This window comes from Salmo trutta, chromosome 6 (genome assembly GCF_901001165.1).
Source record: "Salmo trutta chromosome 6, fSalTru1.1, whole genome shotgun sequence".
NCBI lineage: Eukaryota > Metazoa > Chordata > Actinopteri > Salmoniformes > Salmonidae > Salmo > Salmo trutta.
This window is the reverse complement of record NC_042962.1, coordinates 17947576-17968018: the sequence shown is the minus strand read 5'-3', so window position 1 is coordinate 17968018 and position 20443 is coordinate 17947576. Positions and strand designations below refer to the sequence as shown.

Genomic DNA, 20443 nt, shown 5'->3' with positions numbered 1-20443 from the left:
TGGTGGTCTAGTGGGTCTGGGAGCTGCATAATGACCAAGTAGACAGTCTAGTGGTTTAGTGGGTCTGGGAGCTGCATAATGACCTTGTAGACAGTCTGGTGGTCTGGGAGCTGAATAGTGACCTAGTAGACAGTCTGGTGGTCTAGTGGGTCTGGGAGCTGCATAATGACCTATTAGACAGTCTGGTGGCCTGGGAGCTGCATAATGACCTAGTAGACAGTCTGGTGGTCTGGGAGCTGCATAATGACCTAGTAGACAGTCTGGTGGTCTAGTGGGTCTGGGAGCTGCATAATGACCTAGTAGACAGTCTGGTGGTCTTGGAGCTGCATAATGACCTAGTAGACAGTCTGGTGGTCTAGTGGGTCTGGGAGCTGCATAATGACCTAGTAGACAGTCTGGTGGTCTTGGAGCTGCATAATGACCTAGTAGACAGTCTGGTGGTCTAGTGGGTCTGGGAGCTGCAAAATGACCTAGTAGACAATCTTGTGGCCTGGGAGCTGCATAATGACCTAGTAGACAGTCTGGTGGTCTGGGAGCTGCATAATGACCTAGTAGACAGTCTGGTGGCCTGGGAGCTGCGTAATGACCTAGTAGACTGTCTGGTGGTCTAGTGGGTCTGGGAGCTGCATAATGACCTAGTAGACAGTCTGGCGGCCTGGGAGCTGCATAATGACCAAGTAGACAGTCTGGTGGCCTGGGAGCTGCGTAATGACCTAGTAGACAGTCTGGTGACCTGGGAGCTGCGTAATGACCTAGTAGACTGTCTGGTGGTCTGGGAGCTGCATAATGACCAAGTAGACTGTCTGGTGGTCTAGTGGGTCTGGGAGCTCCGTAATGACCTAGTAGACAGTCTGGTGGCCTGGGAGCTGCATAATGACCTACTAGACAGTCTGGTGGTTTAGTGGGTCTGGGAGCTGCATAATTACCTAGTAGACAGTCTGGTGGTCTATTGGGTCTGGGAGCTGCATAATGACCTAGTAGACAGTCTGGTGGTTTAGTGGGTCTGGGAGCTGCATAATGACCTAGTAGACAGTCTGGTGGTCTAGTGGGTCTGGGAGCTGCATAATGACCAAGTAGACAGTCTGGTGGTCTGGGAGCTGCATAATGACCTAGTAGACAGTCTGTGGTCTGGGAGCTGCATAATGACCTAGTAGACAGTCTGGTGGTCTTGGAGCTGCATAATGACCTAGTAGACAGTCTGGTGGTCTAGTGGGTCTGAGAGCTGCATAATGACCTAGTAGACAGTCTGGTGGTCTGGGAGCTGCATAATGACCTAGTAGAAAGTCTGGTGGTCTAGTGGGTCTGGGAGCTGCATAATGACCTAGTAGACAGTCTGGTGGTCTAGTGGGCCTGGGAGCTGCATAATGACCTAGTAGACAATCTGGTGGCCTGGGAGCTGCATAATGACCTAGTAGACAGTCTGGTGGTCTGGGAGCTGCATAATGACCTAGTAGACAGTCTGGTGGTCTGGGAGCTGCATAATGACCTAGTAGACAGTCTGGTGGTCTGGGAGCTGCGTAATGACCAAGTAGACAGTCTGGTAGTCTAGTGGGTATGGGAGCTGCATAATGACCTAGTAGACAGTCTGGTGGTCTGGGAGCTGCATAATGACCAAGTAGACAGTCTGGTGGTCTAGTGGGTCTGGGAGCTGCATAATGACCTAGTAGACAGTCTGGTGGCCTGTGAGCTGCATAATGACCAAATAGACAGTCTGGTGGCCTGGGAGCTGCGTAATGACCTAGTAGACTGTCTGGTGGTCTAGTGGGTCTGGGAGCTGCATAATTACCTAGTAGACAGTCTGGTGGTCTATTGGGTCTGGGAGCTGCATAATAACCTAGTAGACAGTCTGGTGGTTTAGTGGGTCTGGGAGCTGCATAATGACCAAGTAGACAGTCTGGTGGTCTGGGAGCTGCATAATGACCTAGTAGACAGTCTGTGGTCTGGGAGCTGCATAATGACCTAGTAGACAGTCTGGTGGTCTTGGAGCTGCATAATGACCTAGTAGACAGTCTGGTGGTCTAGTGGGTCTGAGAGCTGCATAATGACCTAGTAGACAGTCTGGTGGTCTGGGAGCTGCATAATGACCTAGTAGAAAGTCTGGTGGTCTAGTGGGTCTGGGAGCTGCATAATGACCTAGTAGACAGTCTGGTGGTGTAGTGGGCCTGGGAGCTGCATAATGACCTAGTAGACAATCTGGTGGCCTGGGAGCTGCATAATGACCTAGTAGACAGTCTGGTGGTCTGGGAGCTGCATAATGACCTAGTAGACAGTCTGGTGGTCTGGGAGCTGCATAATGACCTAGTAGACAGTCTGGTGGTCTGGGAGCTGCGTAATGACCAAGTAGACAGTCTGGTAGTCTAGTGGGTATGGGAGCTGCATAATAACCTAGTAGACAGTCTGGTGGTCTGGGAGCTGCATAATGACCTAGTAGACAGTCTGGTGGTCTAGTGGGTCTGGGAGCTGCATAATGACCTAGTAGACAGTCTGGTGGCCTGTGAGCTGCATAATGACCAAATAGACAGTCTGGTGGCCTGGGAGCTGCGTAATGACCTAGTAGACTGTCTGGTGGTCTAGTGGGTCTGGGAGCTGCATAATTACCTAGTAGACAGTCTGGTGGTCTATTGGGTCTGGGAGCTGCATAATAACCTAGTAGACAGTCTGGTGGTTTAGTGGGTCTGGGAGCTGCATAATGACCTAGTAGACAGTCTGGTGGTCTGGGAGCTGCATAATGACCTAGTAGACAGTCTGGTGGTCTGGGAGCTGCATAATGACCTAGTAGACAGTCTGGTGGTCTAGTGGGTCTGGGAGCTGCATAATGACCTAGTGGACAGTCTGGTGGTCTGGGAGCTGCATAATGACCTAGTAGACAGTCTGGTGGTCTAGTGGGTCTGGGAGCTGCATAATGACCCAGTGGACAGTCTGGTGGTCTAGTGGGTCTGGGAGCTGCATAATGACCTAGTAGACAGTCTGGTGGTCTGGGAGCTGCATAATGACCTAGTAGACAGTCTGGTGGTCTGGGAGCTGCATAATGACCTAGTAGACAATCTGGTGTTCTAGTGGGTCTGGGAGCTTCATAATGACCTAGTAGACAGTCTGGTGGTCTAGTGGGTCTGGGAGCTGCATAATGACCTAGCGGACAGTCTGGTGGTCTGGTAGCTGCATAATGACCTAGTAGACAGTCTGGTGGTCTAGTGGGTCTGGGAGCTGCATAATGACCTAGTAGACAGTCTGGTGGTCTAGTGGGTCTGGGAGCTGCATAATGACCTAGTGGACAGTCTGGTGGTCTAGTGGGTCTGGGAGCTGCATAATGACCTAGTAGACAGTCTGGTGGTCTGGGAGCTGCATAATGACCTAGTAGACAGTCTGGTGGTCTGGGAGCTGCATAATGACCTAATAGACAGTCTGGTGGTCTGGGAGCTGCATAATGACCTAGTAGACAGTCTGGTGGTCTAGTGGGTCTGGGAGCTGCATAATGACCTAGTAGACAGTCTGGTGGTCTGGGAGCTGCATAATGACCGAGTAGACAGTCTGGTGGTCTGGGAGCTGCATAATGACCTAGTAGACAATCTGGTGGTCTAGTGGGTCTGGGAGCTGCATAATGACCTAGTAGACAGTCTGGTGGTCTAGTGGGTCTGGGAGCTGCATGATGACCTAGTAGACAGTCTGGTGGTCTAGTGGGTCTTGGAGCTGCATAATGACCTAGTGGACAGTCTGGTGGTCTGGGAGCTGCATAATGACCTAGTAGACAGTCTGGTGGTCTAGTGGGTCTGGGAGTTGCATAATGACCTAGTAGATAGTCTGGTGGTCTGGGAGCTCCATAATGACCTAGTGGACAGTCTGGTGGTCTAGTGGGTCTGGGAGCTGCATAATGACCTAGTAGACAGTCTGGTGGTCTGGGAGCTGCATAATGACCTAGTAGACAGTCTGGTGGTCTGGGAGCTGCATAATGACCTAGTAGACAGTCTGGTGGCCTGTGAGCTGCATAATGACCAAATAGACAGTCTGGTGGCCTGGGAGCTGCGTAATGACCTAGTAGACTGTCTGGTGGTCTAGTGGGTCTGGGAGCTGCATAATTACCTAGTAGACAGTCTGGTGGTCTATTGGGTCTGGGAGCTGCATAATAACCTAGTAGACAGTCTGGTGGTTTAGTGGGTCTGGGAGCTGCATAATGACCTAGTAGACAGTCTGGTGGTCTGGGAGCTGCATAATGACCTAGTAGAAAGTCTGGTGGTCTAGTGGGTCTGGGAGCTGCATAATGACCTAGTAGACAGTCTGGTGGTGTAGTGGGCCTGGGAGCTGCATAATGACCTAGTAGACAATCTGGTGGCCTGGGAGCTGCATAATGACCTAGTAGACAGTCTGGTGGTCTGGGAGCTGCATAATGACCTAGTAGACAGTCTGGTGGTCTGGGAGCTGCATAATGACCTAGTAGACAGTCTGGTGGTCTGGGAGCTGCGTAATGACCAAGTAGACAGTCTGGTAGTCTAGTGGGTATGGGAGCTGCATAATAACCTAGTAGACAGTCTGGTGGTCTGGGAGCTGCATAATGACCTAGTAGACAGTCTGGTGGTCTAGTGGGTCTGGGAGCTGCATAATGACCTAGTAGACAGTCTGGTGGCCTGTGAGCTGCATAATGACCAAATAGACAGTCTGGTGGCCTGGGAGCTGCGTAATGACCTAGTAGACTGTCTGGTGGTCTAGTGGGTCTGGGAGCTGCATAATTACCTAGTAGACAGTCTGGTGGTCTATTGGGTCTGGGAGCTGCATAATAACCTAGTAGACAGTCTGGTGGTTTAGTGGGTCTGGGAGCTGCATAATGACCTAGTAGACAGTCTGGTGGTCTGGGAGCTGCATAATGACCTAGTAGACAGTCTGGTGGTCTGGGAGCTGCATAATGACCTAGTAGACAGTCTGGTGGTCTAGTGGGTCTGGGAGCTGCATAATGACCTAGTGGACAGTCTGGTGGTCTGGGAGCTGCATAATGACCTAGTAGACAGTCTGGTGGTCTAGTGGGTCTGGGAGCTGCATAATGACCCAGTGGACAGTCTGGTGGTCTAGTGGGTCTGGGAGCTGCATAATGACCTAGTAGACAGTCTGGTGGTCTGGGAGCTGCATAATGACCTAGTAGACAGTCTGGTGGTCTGGGAGCTGCATAATGACCTAGTAGACAATCTGGTGTTCTAGTGGGTCTGGGAGCTTCATAATGACCTAGTAGACAGTCTGGTGGTCTAGTGGGTCTGGGAGCTGCATAATGACCTAGCGGACAGTCTGGTGGTCTGGTAGCTGCATAATGACCTAGTAGACAGTCTGGTGGTCTAGTGGGTCTGGGAGCTGCATAATGACCTAGTAGACAGTCTGGTGGTCTAGTGGGTCTGGGAGCTGCATAATGACCTAGTGGACAGTCTGGTGGTCTAGTGGGTCTGGGAGCTGCATAATGACCTAGTAGACAGTCTGGTGGTCTGGGAGCTGCATAATGACCTAGTAGACAGTCTGGTGGTCTGGGAGCTGCATAATGACCTAATAGACAGTCTGGTGGTCTGGGAGCTGCATAATGACCTAGTAGACAGTCTGGTGGTCTAGTGGGTCTGGGAGCTGCATAATGACCTAGTAGACAGTCTGGTGGTCTGGGAGCTGCATAATGACCGAGTAGACAGTCTGGTGGTCTGGGAGCTGCATAATGACCTAGTAGACAATCTGGTGGTCTAGTGGGTCTGGGAGCTGCATAATGACCTAGTAGACAGTCTGGTGGTCTAGTGGGTCTGGGAGCTGCATGATGACCTAGTAGACAGTCTGGTGGTCTAGTGGGTCTTGGAGCTGCATAATGACCTAGTGGACAGTCTGGTGGTCTGGGAGCTGCATAATGACCTAGTAGACAGTCTGGTGGTCTAGTGGGTCTGGGAGTTGCATAATGACCTAGTAGATAGTCTGGTGGTCTGGGAGCTCCATAATGACCTAGTGGACAGTCTGGTGGTCTAGTGGGTCTGGGAGCTGCATAATGACCTAGTAGACAGTCTGGTGGTCTGGGAGCTGCATAATGACCTAGTAGACAGTCTGGTGGTCTGGGAGCTGCATAATGACCTAGTAGACAGTCTGGTGGTCTAGTGGGTCTGGGAGCTGCATAATGACCTAGTGGACAGTCTGGTGGTCTGGGAGCTGCATAATGACCTAGTAGACAGTCTGGTGGTCTAGTGGGTCTGGGAGCTGCATAATGACCTAGTAGACAGTCTGGTGGTCTAGTGGGTCTGGGAGCTCCATAATGACCTAGTGGACAGTCTGGTGGTCTAGTGGGTCTGGGAGCTGCATAATGACCTAGTAGACAGTCTGGTGGTCTGGGAGCTGCATAATGACCTAGTAGACAGTCTGGTGGTCTGGGAGCTGCATAATGACCTAGTAGACAGTCTGGTGGTCTAGTGGGTCTGGGAGCTGCATAATGACCTAGTAGACAATCTGGTGGTCTAGTGGGTCTGGGAGCTGCATAATGACCAAGTAGACAGTCTGGTGGTCTGGGAGCTGCATATTGACCTAATAGACAGTCTGGTGGTCTAGTGGGTCTGGGAGCTGCATAATGACCTAGTAGACAGTCTGGTGGTCTGGGAGCTGCATAATGACCTAGTAGACAGTGATGGTCTAGTGGGTCTGGGAGCTGCATAATGACCTAGTAGACAGTCTGGTGGTCTGGGAGCTGCATAATGACTTAGTAGACAGTCTGGTGGTCTGGGAGCGGCATAATGACCTAGTAGACAATCTGGTGGTCTAGTGGGTCTGGGAGCTGCATAATGACCAAGTAGACAGTCTGGTGGTCTGGGAGCTGCATATTGACCTAGTAGACAGTCTGGTGGTCTAGTGGGTCTGGGAGCTGCATAATGACCTAGTAGACAGTCTGGTGGTCTGGGAGCTGCATATTGACCTAGTAGACAGTCTGGTGGTCTATTGGGTCTGGGAGCTGCATAATAACCTAGTAGACAGTCTGGTGGTTTAGTGGGTCTGGGAGCTGCATAATGACCTAGTAGACAGTCTGGTGGTCTGGGAGCTGCATAATGACCTAGTAGACAGTCTGGTGGTCTGGGAGCTGCATAATGACCTAGTAGACAGTCTGGTGGTCTAGTGGGTCTGGGAGCTGCATAATGACCTAGTGGACAGTCTGGTGGTCTGGGAGCTGCATAATGACCTAGTAGACAGTCTGGTGGTCTAGTGGGTCTGGGAGCTGCATAATGACCCAGTGGACAGTCTGGTGGTCTAGTGGGTCTGGGAGCTGCATAATGACCTAGTAGACAGTCTGGTGGTCTGGGAGCTGCATAATGACCTAGTAGACAGTCTGGTGGTCTGGGAGCTGCATAATGACCTAGTAGACAATCTGGTGTTCTAGTGGGTCTGGGAGCTTCATAATGACCTAGTAGACAGTCTGGTGGTCTAGTGGGTCTGGGAGCTGCATAATGACCTAGCGGACAGTCTGGTGGTCTGGTAGCTGCATAATGACCTAGTAGACAGTCTGGTGGTCTAGTGGGTCTGGGAGCTGCATAATGACCTAGTAGACAGTCTGGTGGTCTAGTGGGTCTGGGAGCTGCATAATGACCTAGTGGACAGTCTGGTGGTCTAGTGGGTCTGGGAGCTGCATAATGACCTAGTAGACAGTCTGGTGGTCTGGGAGCTGCATAATGACCTAGTAGACAGTCTGGTGGTCTGGGAGCTGCATAATGACCTAATAGACAGTCTGGTGGTCTGGGAGCTGCATAATGACCTAGTAGACAGTCTGGTGGTCTAGTGGGTCTGGGAGCTGCATAATGACCTAGTAGACAGTCTGGTGGTCTGGGAGCTGCATAATGACCGAGTAGACAGTCTGGTGGTCTGGGAGCTGCATAATGACCTAGTAGACAATCTGGTGGTCTAGTGGGTCTGGGAGCTGCATAATGACCTAGTAGACAGTCTGGTGGTCTAGTGGGTCTGGGAGCTGCATGATGACCTAGTAGACAGTCTGGTGGTCTAGTGGGTCTTGGAGCTGCATAATGACCTAGTGGACAGTCTGGTGGTCTGGGAGCTGCATAATGACCTAGTAGACAGTCTGGTGGTCTAGTGGGTCTGGGAGTTGCATAATGACCTAGTAGATAGTCTGGTGGTCTGGGAGCTCCATAATGACCTAGTGGACAGTCTGGTGGTCTAGTGGGTCTGGGAGCTGCATAATGACCTAGTAGACAGTCTGGTGGTCTGGGAGCTGCATAATGACCTAGTAGACAGTCTGGTGGTCTGGGAGCTGCATAATGACCTAGTAGACAGTCTGGTGGTCTAGTGGGTCTGGGAGCTGCATAATGACCTAGTGGACAGTCTGGTGGTCTGGGAGCTGCATAATGACCTAGTAGACAGTCTGGTGGTCTAGTGGGTCTGGGAGCTGCATAATGACCTAGTAGACAGTCTGGTGGTCTAGTGGGTCTGGGAGCTCCATAATGACCTAGTGGACAGTCTGGTGGTCTAGTGGGTCTGGGAGCTGCATAATGACCTAGTAGACAGTCTGGTGGTCTGGGAGCTGCATAATGACCTAGTAGACAGTCTGGTGGTCTGGGAGCTGCATAATGACCTAGTAGACAGTCTGGTGGTCTAGTGGGTCTGGGAGCTGCATAATGACCTAGTAGACAATCTGGTGGTCTAGTGGGTCTGGGAGCTGCATAATGACCAAGTAGACAGTCTGGTGGTCTGGGAGCTGCATATTGACCTAATAGACAGTCTGGTGGTCTAGTGGGTCTGGGAGCTGCATAATGACCTAGTAGACAGTCTGGTGGTCTGGGAGCTGCATAATGACCTAGTAGACAGTGATGGTCTAGTGGGTCTGGGAGCTGCATAATGACCTAGTAGACAGTCTGGTGGTCTGGGAGCTGCATAATGACTTAGTAGACAGTCTGGTGGTCTGGGAGCGGCATAATGACCTAGTAGACAATCTGGTGGTCTAGTGGGTCTGGGAGCTGCATAATGACCAAGTAGACAGTCTGGTGGTCTGGGAGCTGCATATTGACCTAGTAGACAGTCTGGTGGTCTAGTGGGTCTGGGAGCTGCATAATGACCTAGTAGACAGTCTGATGGTCTGGGAGCTGCATAATGACCTAGTAGACAGTCTGATGGTCTAGTGGGTCTGGGAGCTGCATAATGACCTAGTAGACAGTCTGGTGGTCTGGGAGCTGCATAATGACCTAGTAGACAGTCTGGTGGTCTGGGAGCGGCATAATGACCTAGTAGACAATCTGGTGGTCTAGTGGGTCTGGGAGCTGCATAATGACCTAGTAGACAATCTGGTGGTCTAGTGGGTCTGGGAACTGCATTATGACCAAGTAGACAGTCTGGTGGTTTGGGAGCTGCGTAATGACCTAGTAGACAGTCTGGTGGTCTGGGAGCTGCATAATGACCTAGTAGACAGTCTGGTGGTCTGGGAGCTGCATAATGACCTAGTAGACAGTCTGGTGGTCTGGGAGCTGCATAAATACCAAGTAGACAGTCTGGTGGTCTGGGAGCTGCATAATGACCTAGTAGACAGTCTGGTGGTCTAGTGGGTCTGGGAGCTGCATAATGACCTAGTAGACAGTCTAGTGGTCTAGTGGGCCTGGGAGCTGCATAATGACCTAGTAGACAGTCTGGTGGTCTAGTGGGTGTGGGAGCTGCATAATGACCTAGTAGACAGTCTGGTGGTCTAGTGGGTCTGGGAGCTGCATAATGACCTAGTAGACAGTCTGGTGGTCTAGTGGGCCTGGGAGCTGCATAATGACCTAGTGGACAGTCTGGTGGTCTAGTGGGTCTGGGAGCTACATAATGACCTAGTGGACTGTCTCGTGGTCTAGTGGGTCTGGGAGCTGCATAATGACCTAGTAGACAGTCTGGTGGTCTGAGAGCTGCATAATGACCTAGTAGACAGTCTGGTGGTCTGGGAGCTGCATAATGACCTAGTAGACAGTCTGGTGGTCTAGTGGGTCTGGGAGCTGGATAATGACCTAGTAGACAGTCTGGTGGTCTGGGAGCTGCATAATGAGCTAGTAGACAATCTGGTGGTCTAGTGGGTCTGGGAGCTGCATAATGACCTAGTAGACAGTCTGGTGGTCTAGTGGGTCTTGGAGCTGCATAATGACCTAGTAGACAGTCTGGTGGTCTAGTGGGTCTGGGAGCTGCATGATGACCTAGTAGACAGTCTGGTGGTCTAGTGGGTCTGGGAGCTGCATAATGACCTAGTGGACAGTCTGGTGGTCTGGGAGCTGCATAATGACCTAGTAGACAGTCTGTTGGTCTAGTGGGTCTGGGAGCTGCATAATGACCTAGTAGACAGTCTGGTGGTCTAGTGGGTCTGGGAGCTCCATAATGACCTAGTGGACAGTCTGGTGGTCTAGTGGGTCTGGGAGCTGCATAATGACCTAGTAGACAGTCTGGTGGTCTGGGAGCTGCATAATGACCTAGTAGACAGTCTGGTGGTCTGGGAGCTGCATAATGACCTAGTAGACAGTCTGGTGGTCTAGTGGGTCTGGGAGCTGCATAATGACCTAGTAGACAATCTGGTGGTCTAGTGGGTCTGGGAGCTGCATAATGACCAAGTAGACAGTCTGGTGGTCTGGGAGCTGCATATTGACCTAATAGACAGTCTGGTGGTCTAGTGGGTCTGGGAGCTGCATAATGACCTAGTAGACAGTCTGGTGGTCTGGGAGCTGCATAATGACCTAGTAGACAGTGATGGTCTAGTGGGTCTGGGAGCTGCATAATGACCTAGTAGACAGTCTGGTGGTCTGGGAGCTGCATAATGACTTAGTAGACAGTCTGGTGGTCTGGGAGCGGCATAATGACCTAGTAGACAATCTGGTGGTCTAGTGGGTCTGGGAGCTGCATAATGACCAAGTAGACAGTCTGGTGGTCTGGGAGCTGCATATTGACCTAGTAGACAGTCTGGTGGTCTAGTGGGTCTGGGAGCTGCATAATGACCTAGTAGACAGTCTGATGGTCTGGGAGCTGCATAATGACCTAGTAGACAGTCTGATGGTCTAGTGGGTCTGGGAGCTGCATAATGACCTAGTAGACAGTCTGGTGGTCTGGGAGCTGCATAATGACCTAGAAGACAGTCTGGTGGTCTGGGAGCGGCATAATGACCTAGTAGACAATCTGGTGGTCTAGTGGGTCTGGGAGCTGCATAATGACCTAGTAGACAATCTGGTGGTCTAGTGGGTCTGGGAACTGCATTATGACCAAGTAGACAGTCTGGTGGTTTGGGAGCTGCGTAATGACCTAGTAGACAGTCTGGTGGTCTGGGAGCTGCATAATGACCTAGTAGACAGTCTGGTGGTCTGGGAGCTGCATAAATACCAAGTAGACAGTCTGGTGGTCTGGGAGCTGCATAATGACCTAGTAGACAGTCTGGTGGTCTAGTGGGTCTGGGAGCTGCATAATGACCTAGTAGACAGTCTAGTGGTCTAGTGGGCCTGGGAGCTGCATAATGACCTAGTAGACAGTCTGGTGGTCTAGTGGGTGTGGGAGCTGCATAATGACCTAGTAGACAGTCTGGTGGTCTAGTGGGTCTGGGAGCTGCATAATGACCTAGTAGACAGTCTGGTGGTCTAGTGGGCCTGGGAGCTGCATAATGACCTAGTGGACAGTCTGGTGGTCTAGTGGGTCTGGGAGCTGCATAATGACCTAGTGGACTGTCTCGTGGTCTAGTGGGTCTGGGAGCTGCATAATGACCTAGTAGACAGTCTGGTGGTCTGGGAGCTGCATAATGACCTAGTAGACAGTCTGGTGGTCTGGGAGCTGCATAATGACCTAGTAGACAGTCTGGTGGTCTAGTGGGTCTGGGAGCTGGATAATGACCTAGTAGACAGTCTGGTGGTCTTGGAGCTGCATAATGAGCTAGTAGACAATCTGGTGGTCTAGTCGGTCTGGGAGCTGCATAATGACCTAGTAGACAGTCTGGTGGTCTAGTGGGTCTGGGAGCTGCATAATGACCTAGTAGACAGTCTGGTGGTCTAGTGGGTCTGGGAGCTCCATAATGACCTAGTGGACAGTCTGGTGGTCTAGTGGGTCTGGGAGCTGCATAATGACCTAGTAGACAGTCTGGTGGTCTGGGAGCTGCATAATGACCTAGTAGACAGTCTGGTGGTCTAGTGGGTCTGGGAGCTGCATATTGACCTAATAGACAGTCTGGTGGTCTAGTGGGTCTGGGAGCTGCATAATGACCTAGTAGACAGTCTGGTGGTCTGGGAGCTGCATAATGACCTAGTAGACAGTGATGGTCTAGTGGGTCTGGGAGCTGCATAATGACCTAGTAGACAGTCTGGTGGTCTAGGAGCTGCATAATGACTTAGTAGACAGTCTGGTGGTCTGGGAGCGGCATAATGACCTAGTAGACAATCTGGTGGTCTAGTGGGTCTGGGAGCTGCATAATGACCAAGTAGACAGTCTGGTGGTCTGGGAGCTGCATATTGACCTAGTAGATAGTCTGGTGGTCTAGTGGGTCTGGGAGCTGCATAATGACCTAGTAGACAGTCTGATGGTCTGGGAGCTGCATAATGACCTAGTAGACAGTCTGATGGTCTAGTGGGTCTGGGAGCTGCATAATGACCTAGTAGACAGTCTGGTGGTCTGGGAGCTGCATAATGACCTAGTAGACAGTCTGGTGGTCTGGGAGCTGCATAATGACCTAGTAGACAGTCTGGTGGTCTGGGACCTGCATAAATACCAAGTAGACAGTCTGGTGGTCTGGGAGCTGCATAATGACCTAGTAGACAATCTGGTGGTCTAGTGGGTCTGGGAGCTGCATAATGACCTAGTAGACAGTCTGGTGGTCTAGTGGGTCTGGGAGCTGGATAATGACCTAGTAGACAGTCTGGTGGTCTTGGAGCTGCATAATGAGCTAGTAGACAATCTGGTGGTCTAGTCGGTCTGGGAGCTGCATAATGACCTAGTAGACAGTCTGGTGGTCTAGTGGGTCTGGGAGCTGCATAATGACCTAGTAGACAGTCTGGTGGTCTAGTGGGTCTGGGAGCTCCATAATGACCTAGTGGACAGTCTGGTGGTCTAGTGGGTCTGGGAGCTGCATAATGACCTAGTAGACAGTCTGGTGGCCTGGGAGCTGCGTAATGACCTAGTAGACTGTCTGGTGGTCTAGTGGGTCTGGGAGCTGCATAATGACCTAGTAGACAGTCTGGCGGCCTGGGAGCTGCATAATGACCAAGTAGACAGTCTGGTGGCCTGGGAGCTGCGTAATGACCTAGTAGACAGTCTGGTGACCTGGGAGCTGCGTAATGACCTAGTAGACTGTCTGGTGGTCTGGGAGCTGCATAATGACCAAGTAGACTGTCTGGTGGTCTAGTGGGTCTGGGAGCTCCGTAATGACCTAGTAGACAGTCTGGTGGCCTGGGAGCTGCATAATGACCTACTAGACAGTCTGGTGGTTTAGTGGGTCTGGGAGCTGCATAATTACCTAGTAGACAGTCTGGTGGTCTATTGGGTCTGGGAGCTGCATAATGACCTAGTAGACAGTCTGGTGGTTTAGTGGGTCTGGGAGCTGCATAATGACCTAGTAGACAGTCTGGTGGTCTAGTGGGTCTGGGAGCTGCATAATGACCAAGTAGACAGTCTGGTGGTCTGGGAGCTGCATAATGACCTAGTAGACAGTCTGTGGTCTGGGAGCTGCATAATGACCTAGTAGACAGTCTGGTGGTCTTGGAGCTGCATAATGACCTAGTAGACAGTCTGGTGGTCTAGTGGGTCTGAGAGCTGCATAATGACCTAGTAGACAGTCTGGTGGTCTGGGAGCTGCATAATGACCTAGTAGAAAGTCTGGTGGTCTAGTGGGTCTGGGAGCTGCATAATGACCTAGTAGACAGTCTGGTGGTCTAGTGGGCCTGGGAGCTGCATAATGACCTAGTAGACAATCTGGTGGCCTGGGAGCTGCATAATGACCTAGTAGACAGTCTGGTGGTCTGGGAGCTGCATAATGACCTAGTAGACAGTCTGGTGGTCTGGGAGCTGCATAATGACCTAGTAGACAGTCTGGTGGTCTGGGAGCTGCGTAATGACCAAGTAGACAGTCTGGTAGTCTAGTGGGTATGGGAGCTGCATAATGACCTAGTAGACAGTCTGGTGGTCTGGGAGCTGCATAATGACCAAGTAGACAGTCTGGTGGTCTAGTGGGTCTGGGAGCTGCATAATGACCTAGTAGACAGTCTGGTGGCCTGTGAGCTGCATAATGACCAAATAGACAGTCTGGTGGCCTGGGAGCTGCGTAATGACCTAGTAGACTGTCTGGTGGTCTAGTGGGTCTGGGAGCTGCATAATTACCTAGTAGACAGTCTGGTGGTCTATTGGGTCTGGGAGCTGCATAATAACCTAGTAGACAGTCTGGTGGTTTAGTGGGTCTGGGAGCTGCATAATGACCAAGTAGACAGTCTGGTGGTCTGGGAGCTGCATAATGACCTAGTAGACAGTCTGTGGTCTGGGAGCTGCATAATGACCTAGTAGACAGTCTGGTGGTCTTGGAGCTGCATAATGACCTAGTAGACAGTCTGGTGGTCTAGTGGGTCTGGGAGCTGCATAATGACCTAGTAGACAGTCTGGTGGTCTAGTGGGTCTGGGAGCTGCATAATGACCTAGTGGACAGTCTGGTGGTCTAGTGGGTCTGGGAGCTGCATAATGACCTAGTAGACAGTCTGGTGGTCTGGGAGCTGCATAATGACCTAGTAGACAGTCTGGTGGTCTGGGAGCTGCATAATGACCTAATAGACAGTCTGGTGGTCTGGGAGCTGCATAATGACCTAGTAGACAGTCTGGTGGTCTAGTGGGTCTGGGAGCTGCATAATGACCTAGTAGACAGTCTGGTGGTCTGGGAGCTGCATAATGACCGAGTAGACAGTCTGGTGGTCTGGGAGCTGCATAATGACCTAGTAGACAATCTGGTGGTCTAGTGGGTCTGGGAGCTGCATAATGACCTAGTAGACAGTCTGGTGGTCTAGTGGGTCTGGGAGCTGCATGATGACCTAGTAGACAGTCTGGTGGTCTAGTGGGTCTTGGAGCTGCATAATGACCTAGTGGACAGTCTGGTGGTCTGGGAGCTGCATAATGACCTAGTAGACAGTCTGGTGGTCTAGTGGGTCTGGGAGTTGCATAATGACCTAGTAGATAGTCTGGTGGTCTGGGAGCTCCATAATGACCTAGTGGACAGTCTGGTGGTCTAGTGGGTCTGGGAGCTGCATAATGACCTAGTAGACAGTCTGGTGGTCTGGGAGCTGCATAATGACCTAGTAGACAGTCTGGTGGTCTGGGAGCTGCATAATGACCTAGTAGACAGTCTGGTGGTCTAGTGGGTCTGGGAGCTGCATAATGACCTAGTGGACAGTCTGGTGGTCTGGGAGCTGCATAATGACCTAGTAGACAGTCTGGTGGTCTAGTGGGTCTGGGAGCTGCATAATGACCTAGTAGACAGTCTGGTGGTCTAGTGGGTCTGGGAGCTCCATAATGACCTAGTGGACAGTCTGGTGGTCTAGTGGGTCTGGGAGCTGCATAATGACCTAGTAGACAGTCTGGTGGTCTGGGAGCTGCATAATGACCTAGTAGACAGTCTGGTGGTCTGGGAGCTGCATAATGACCTAGTAGACAGTCTGGTGGTCTAGTGGGTCTGGGAGCTGCATAATGACCTAGTAGACAATCTGGTGGTCTAGTGGGTCTGGGAGCTGCATAATGACCAAGTAGACAGTCTGGTGGTCTGGGAGCTGCATATTGACCTAGTAGACAGTCTGGTGGTCTAGTGGGTCTGGGAGCTGCATGATGACCAAGTAGACAGTCTGGTGGTCTGGGAGCTGCATAATGACCTAGTAGACAGTGATGGTCTAGTGGGTCTGGGAGCTGCATAATGACCTAGTAGACAGTCTGGTGGTCTGGGAGCTGCATAATGACTTAGTAGACAGTCTGGTGGTCTGGGAGCGGCATAATGACCTAGTAGACAATCTGGTGGTCTAGTGGGTCTGGGAGCTGCATAATGACCAAGTAGACAGTCTGGTGGTCTGGGAGCTGCATATTGACCTAGTAGACAGTCTGGTGGTCTAGTGGGTCTGGGAGCTGCATAATGACCTAGTAGACAGTCTGATGGTCTGGGAGCTGCATAATGACCTAGTAGACAGTCTGATGGTCTAGTGGGTCTGGGAGCTGCATAATGACCTAGTAGACAGTCTGGTGGTCTGGGAGCTGCATAATGACCTAGTAGACAGTCTGGTGGTCTGGGAGCGGCATAATGACCTAGTAGACAATCTGGTGGTCTAGTGGGTCTGGGAGCTGCATAATGACCTAGTAGACAATCTGGTGGTCTAGTGGGTCTGGGAACTGCATTATGACCAAGTAGACAGTCTGGTGGTTTGGGAGCTGCGTAATGACCTAGTAGACAGTCTGGTGGTCTGGGAGCTGCATAATGACCTAGTAGACAGTCTGGTGGTCTGGGAGCTGCATAATGACCTAGTAGACAGTCTGGTGGTCTGGGAGCTGCATAAATACCAAGTAGACAGTCTGGTGGTCTGGGAGCTGCATAATGACCTAGTAGACAGTCTGGTGGTCTAGTGGGTCTGGGAGCTGCATAATGACCTAGTAGACAGTCTAGTGGTCTAGTGGGCCTGGGAGCTGCATAATGACCTAGTAGACAGTCTGGTGGTCTAGTGGGTGTGGGAGCTGCATAATGACCTAGTAGACAGTCTGGTGGTCTAGTGGGTCTGGGAGCTGCATAATGACCTAGTAGACAGTCTGGTGGTCTAGTGGGCCTGGGAGCTGCATAATGACCTAGTGGACAGTCTGGTGGTCTAGTGGGTCTGGGAGCTACATAATGACCTAGTGGACTGTCTCGTGGTCTAGTGGGTCTGGGAGCTGCATAATGACCTAGTAGACAGTCTGGTGGTCTGAGAGCTGCATAATGACCTAGTAGACAGTCTGGTGGTCTGGGAGCTGCATAATGACCTAGTAGACAGTCTGGTGGTCTAGTGGGTCTGGGAGCTGGATAATGACCTAGTAGACAGTCTGGTGGTCTGGGAGCTGCATAATGAGCTAGTAGACAATCTGGTGGTCTAGTGGGTCTGGGAGCTGCATAATGACCTAGTAGACAGTCTGGTGGTCTAGTGGGTCTTGGAGCTGCATAATGACCTAGTAGACAGTCTGGTGGTCTAGTGGGTCTGGGAGCTGCATGATGACCTAGTAGACAGTCTGGTGGTCTAGTGGGTCTGGGAGCTGCATAATGACCTAGTGGACAGTCTGGTGGTCTGGGAGCTGCATAATGACCTAGTAGACAGTCTGTTGGTCTAGTGGGTCTGGGAGCTGCATAATGACCTAGTAGACAGTCTGGTGGTCTAGTGGGTCTGGGAGCTCCATAATGACCTAGTGGACAGTCTGGTGGTCTAGTGGGTCTGGGAGCTGCATAATGACCTAGTAGACAGTCTGGTGGTCTGGGAGCTGCATAATGACCTAGTAGACAGTCTGGTGGTCTGGGAGCTGCATAATGACCTAGTAGACAGTCTGGTGGTCTAGTGGGTCTGGGAGCTGCATAATGACCTAGTAGACAATCTGGTGGTCTAGTGGGTCTGGGAGCTGCATAATGACCAAGTAGACAGTCTGGTGGTCTGGGAGCTGCATAATGACCTAGTAGACAGTCTGGTGGTCTAGTGGGTCTGGGAGCTGCATAATGACCTAGTAGACAGTCTGGTGGTCTGGGAGCTGCATAATGACCTAGTAGACAGTGATGGTCTAGTGGGTCTGGGAGCTGCATAATGACCTAGTAGACAGTCTGGTGGTCTGGGAGCTGCATAATGACTTAGTAGACAGTCTGGTGGTCTGGGAGCGGCATAATGACCTAGTAGACAATCTGGTGGTCTAGTGGGTCTGGGAGCTGCATAATGACCAAGTAGACAGTCTGGTGGTCTGGGAGCTGCATATTGACCTAGTAGACAGTCTGGTGGTCTAGTGGGTCTGGGAGCTGCATAATGACCTAGTAGACAGTCTGATGGTCTGGGAGCTGCATAATGACCTAGTAGACAGTCTGATGGTCTAGTGGGTCTGGGAGCTGCATAATGACCTAGTAGACAGTCTGGTGGTCTGGGAGCTGCATAATGACCTAGAAGACAGTCTGGTGGTCTGGGAGCGGCATAATGACCTAGTAGACAATCTGGTGGTCTAGTGGGTCTGGGAGCTGCATAATGACCTAGTAGACAATCTGGTGGTCTAGTGGGTCTGGGAACTGCATTATGACCAAGTAGACAGTCTGGTGGTTTGGGAGCTGCGTAATGACCTAGTAGACAGTCTGGTGGTCTGGGAGCTGCATAATGACCTAGTAGACAGTCTGGTGGTCTGGGAGCTGCATAAATACCAAGTAGACAGTCTGGTGGTCTGGGAGCTGCATAATGACCTAGTAGACAGTCTGGTGGTCTAGTGGGTCTGGGAGCTGCATAATGACCTAGTAGACAGTCTAGTGGTCTAGTGGGCCTGGGAGCTGCATAATGACCTAGTAGACAGTCTGGTGGTCTAGTGGGTGTGGGAGCTGCATAATGACCTAGTAGACAGTCTGGTGGTCTAGTGGGTCTGGGAGCTGCATAATGACCTAGTAGACAGTCTGGTGGTCTAGTGGGCCTGGGAGCTGCATAATGACCTAGTGGACAGTCTGGTGGTCTAGTGGGTCTGGGAGCTGCATAATGACCTAGTGGACTGTCTCGTGGTCTAGTGGGTCTGGGAGCTGCATAATGACCTAGTAGACAGTCTGGTGGTCTGGGAGCTGCATAATGACCTAGTAGACAGTCTGGTGGTCTAGTGGGTCTGGGAGCTGGATAATGACCTAGTAGACAGTCTGGTGGTCTTGGAGCTGCATAATGAGCTAGTAGACAATCTGGTGGTCTAGTCGGTCTGGGAGCTGCATAATGACCTAGTAGACAGTCTGGTGGTCTAGTGGGTCTGGGAGCTGCATAATGACCTAGTAGACAGTCTGGTGGTCTAGTGGGTCTGGGAGCTCCATAATGACCTAGTGGACAGTCTGGTGGTCTAGTGGGTCTGGGAGCTGCATAATGACCTAGTAGACAGTCTGGTGGTCTGGGAGCTGCATAATGACCTAGTAGACAGTCTGGTGGTCTAGGAGCTGCATAATGACTTAGTAGACAGTCTGGTGGTCTGGGAGCGGCATAATGACCTAGTAGACAATCTGGTTGTCTAGTGGGTCTGGGAGCTGCATAATGACCAAGTAGACAGTCTGGTGGTCTGGGAGCTGCATATTGACCTAGTAGATAGTCTGGTGGTCTAGTGGGTCTGGGAGCTGCATAATGACCTAGTAGACAGTCTGATGGTCTGGGAGCTGCATAATGACCTAGTAGACAGTCTGATGGTCTAGTGGGTCTGGGAGCTGCATAATGACCTAGTAGACAGTCTGGTGGTCTGGGAGCTGCATAATGACCTAGTAGACAGTCTGGTGGTCTGGGAGCTGCATAATGACCTAGTAGACAGTCTGGTGGTCTGGGAGCTGCATAAATACCAAGTAGACAGTCTGGTGGTCTGGGAGCTGCATAATGACCTAGTAGACAATCTGGTGGTCTAGTGGGTCTGGGAGCTGCATAATGACCTAGTAGACAGTCTGGTGGTCTAGTGGGTCTGGGAGCTGGATAATGACCTAGTAGACAGTCTGGTGGTCTTGGAGCTGCATAATGAGCTAGTAGACAATCTGGTGGTCTAGTCGGTCTGGGAGCTGCATAATGACCTAGTAGACAGTCTGGTGGTCTAGTGGGTCTGGGAGCTGCATAATGACCTAGTAGACAGTCTGGTGGTCTAGTGGGTCTGGGAGCTCCATAATGACCTAGTGGACAGTCTGGTGGTCTAGTGGGTCTGGGAGCTGCATAATGACCTAGTAGACAGTCTGGTGGTCTGGGAGCTGCATAATGACCTAGTAGACAGTCTGGTGGTCTGGGAGCTGCATAATGACCTAGTAGACAGTCTGGTGGTCTAGTGGGTCTGGGAGCTGCATATTGACCTAATAGACAGTCTGGTGGTCTAGTGGGTCTGGGAGCTGCATAATGACCTAGTAGACAGTCTGGTGGTCTGGGAGCTGCATAATGACCTAGTAGACAGTGATGGTCTAGTGGGTCTGGGAGCTGCATAATGACCTAGTAGACAGTCTGGTGGTCTAGGAGCTGCATAATGACTTAGTAGACAGTCTGGTGGTCTGGGAGCGGCATAATGACCTAGTAGACAATCTGGTGGTCTAGTGGGTCTGGGAGCTGCATAATGACCAAGTAGACAGTCTGGTGGTCTGGGAGCTGCATATTGACCTAGTAGATAGTCTGGTGGTCTAGTGGGTCTGGGAGCTGCATAATGACCTAGTAGACAGTCTGATGGTCTGGGAGCTGCATAATGACCTAGTAGACAGTCTGATGGTCTAGTGGGTCTGGGAGCTGCATAATGACCTAGTAGACAGTCTGGTGGTCTG

General features: G+C 51.4%; 1 protein-coding gene across 3 annotated transcripts in view; it reads left to right on the top strand.

Annotated features, from left to right (window-relative positions):
• The window catches only part of LOC115195565 (receptor-type tyrosine-protein phosphatase mu), a 310061-nt gene that overhangs the window by 257794 nt on the left and 31824 nt on the right, over positions 1–20443 (top strand). The gene's annotated exons all lie outside the window — the stretch shown is intronic.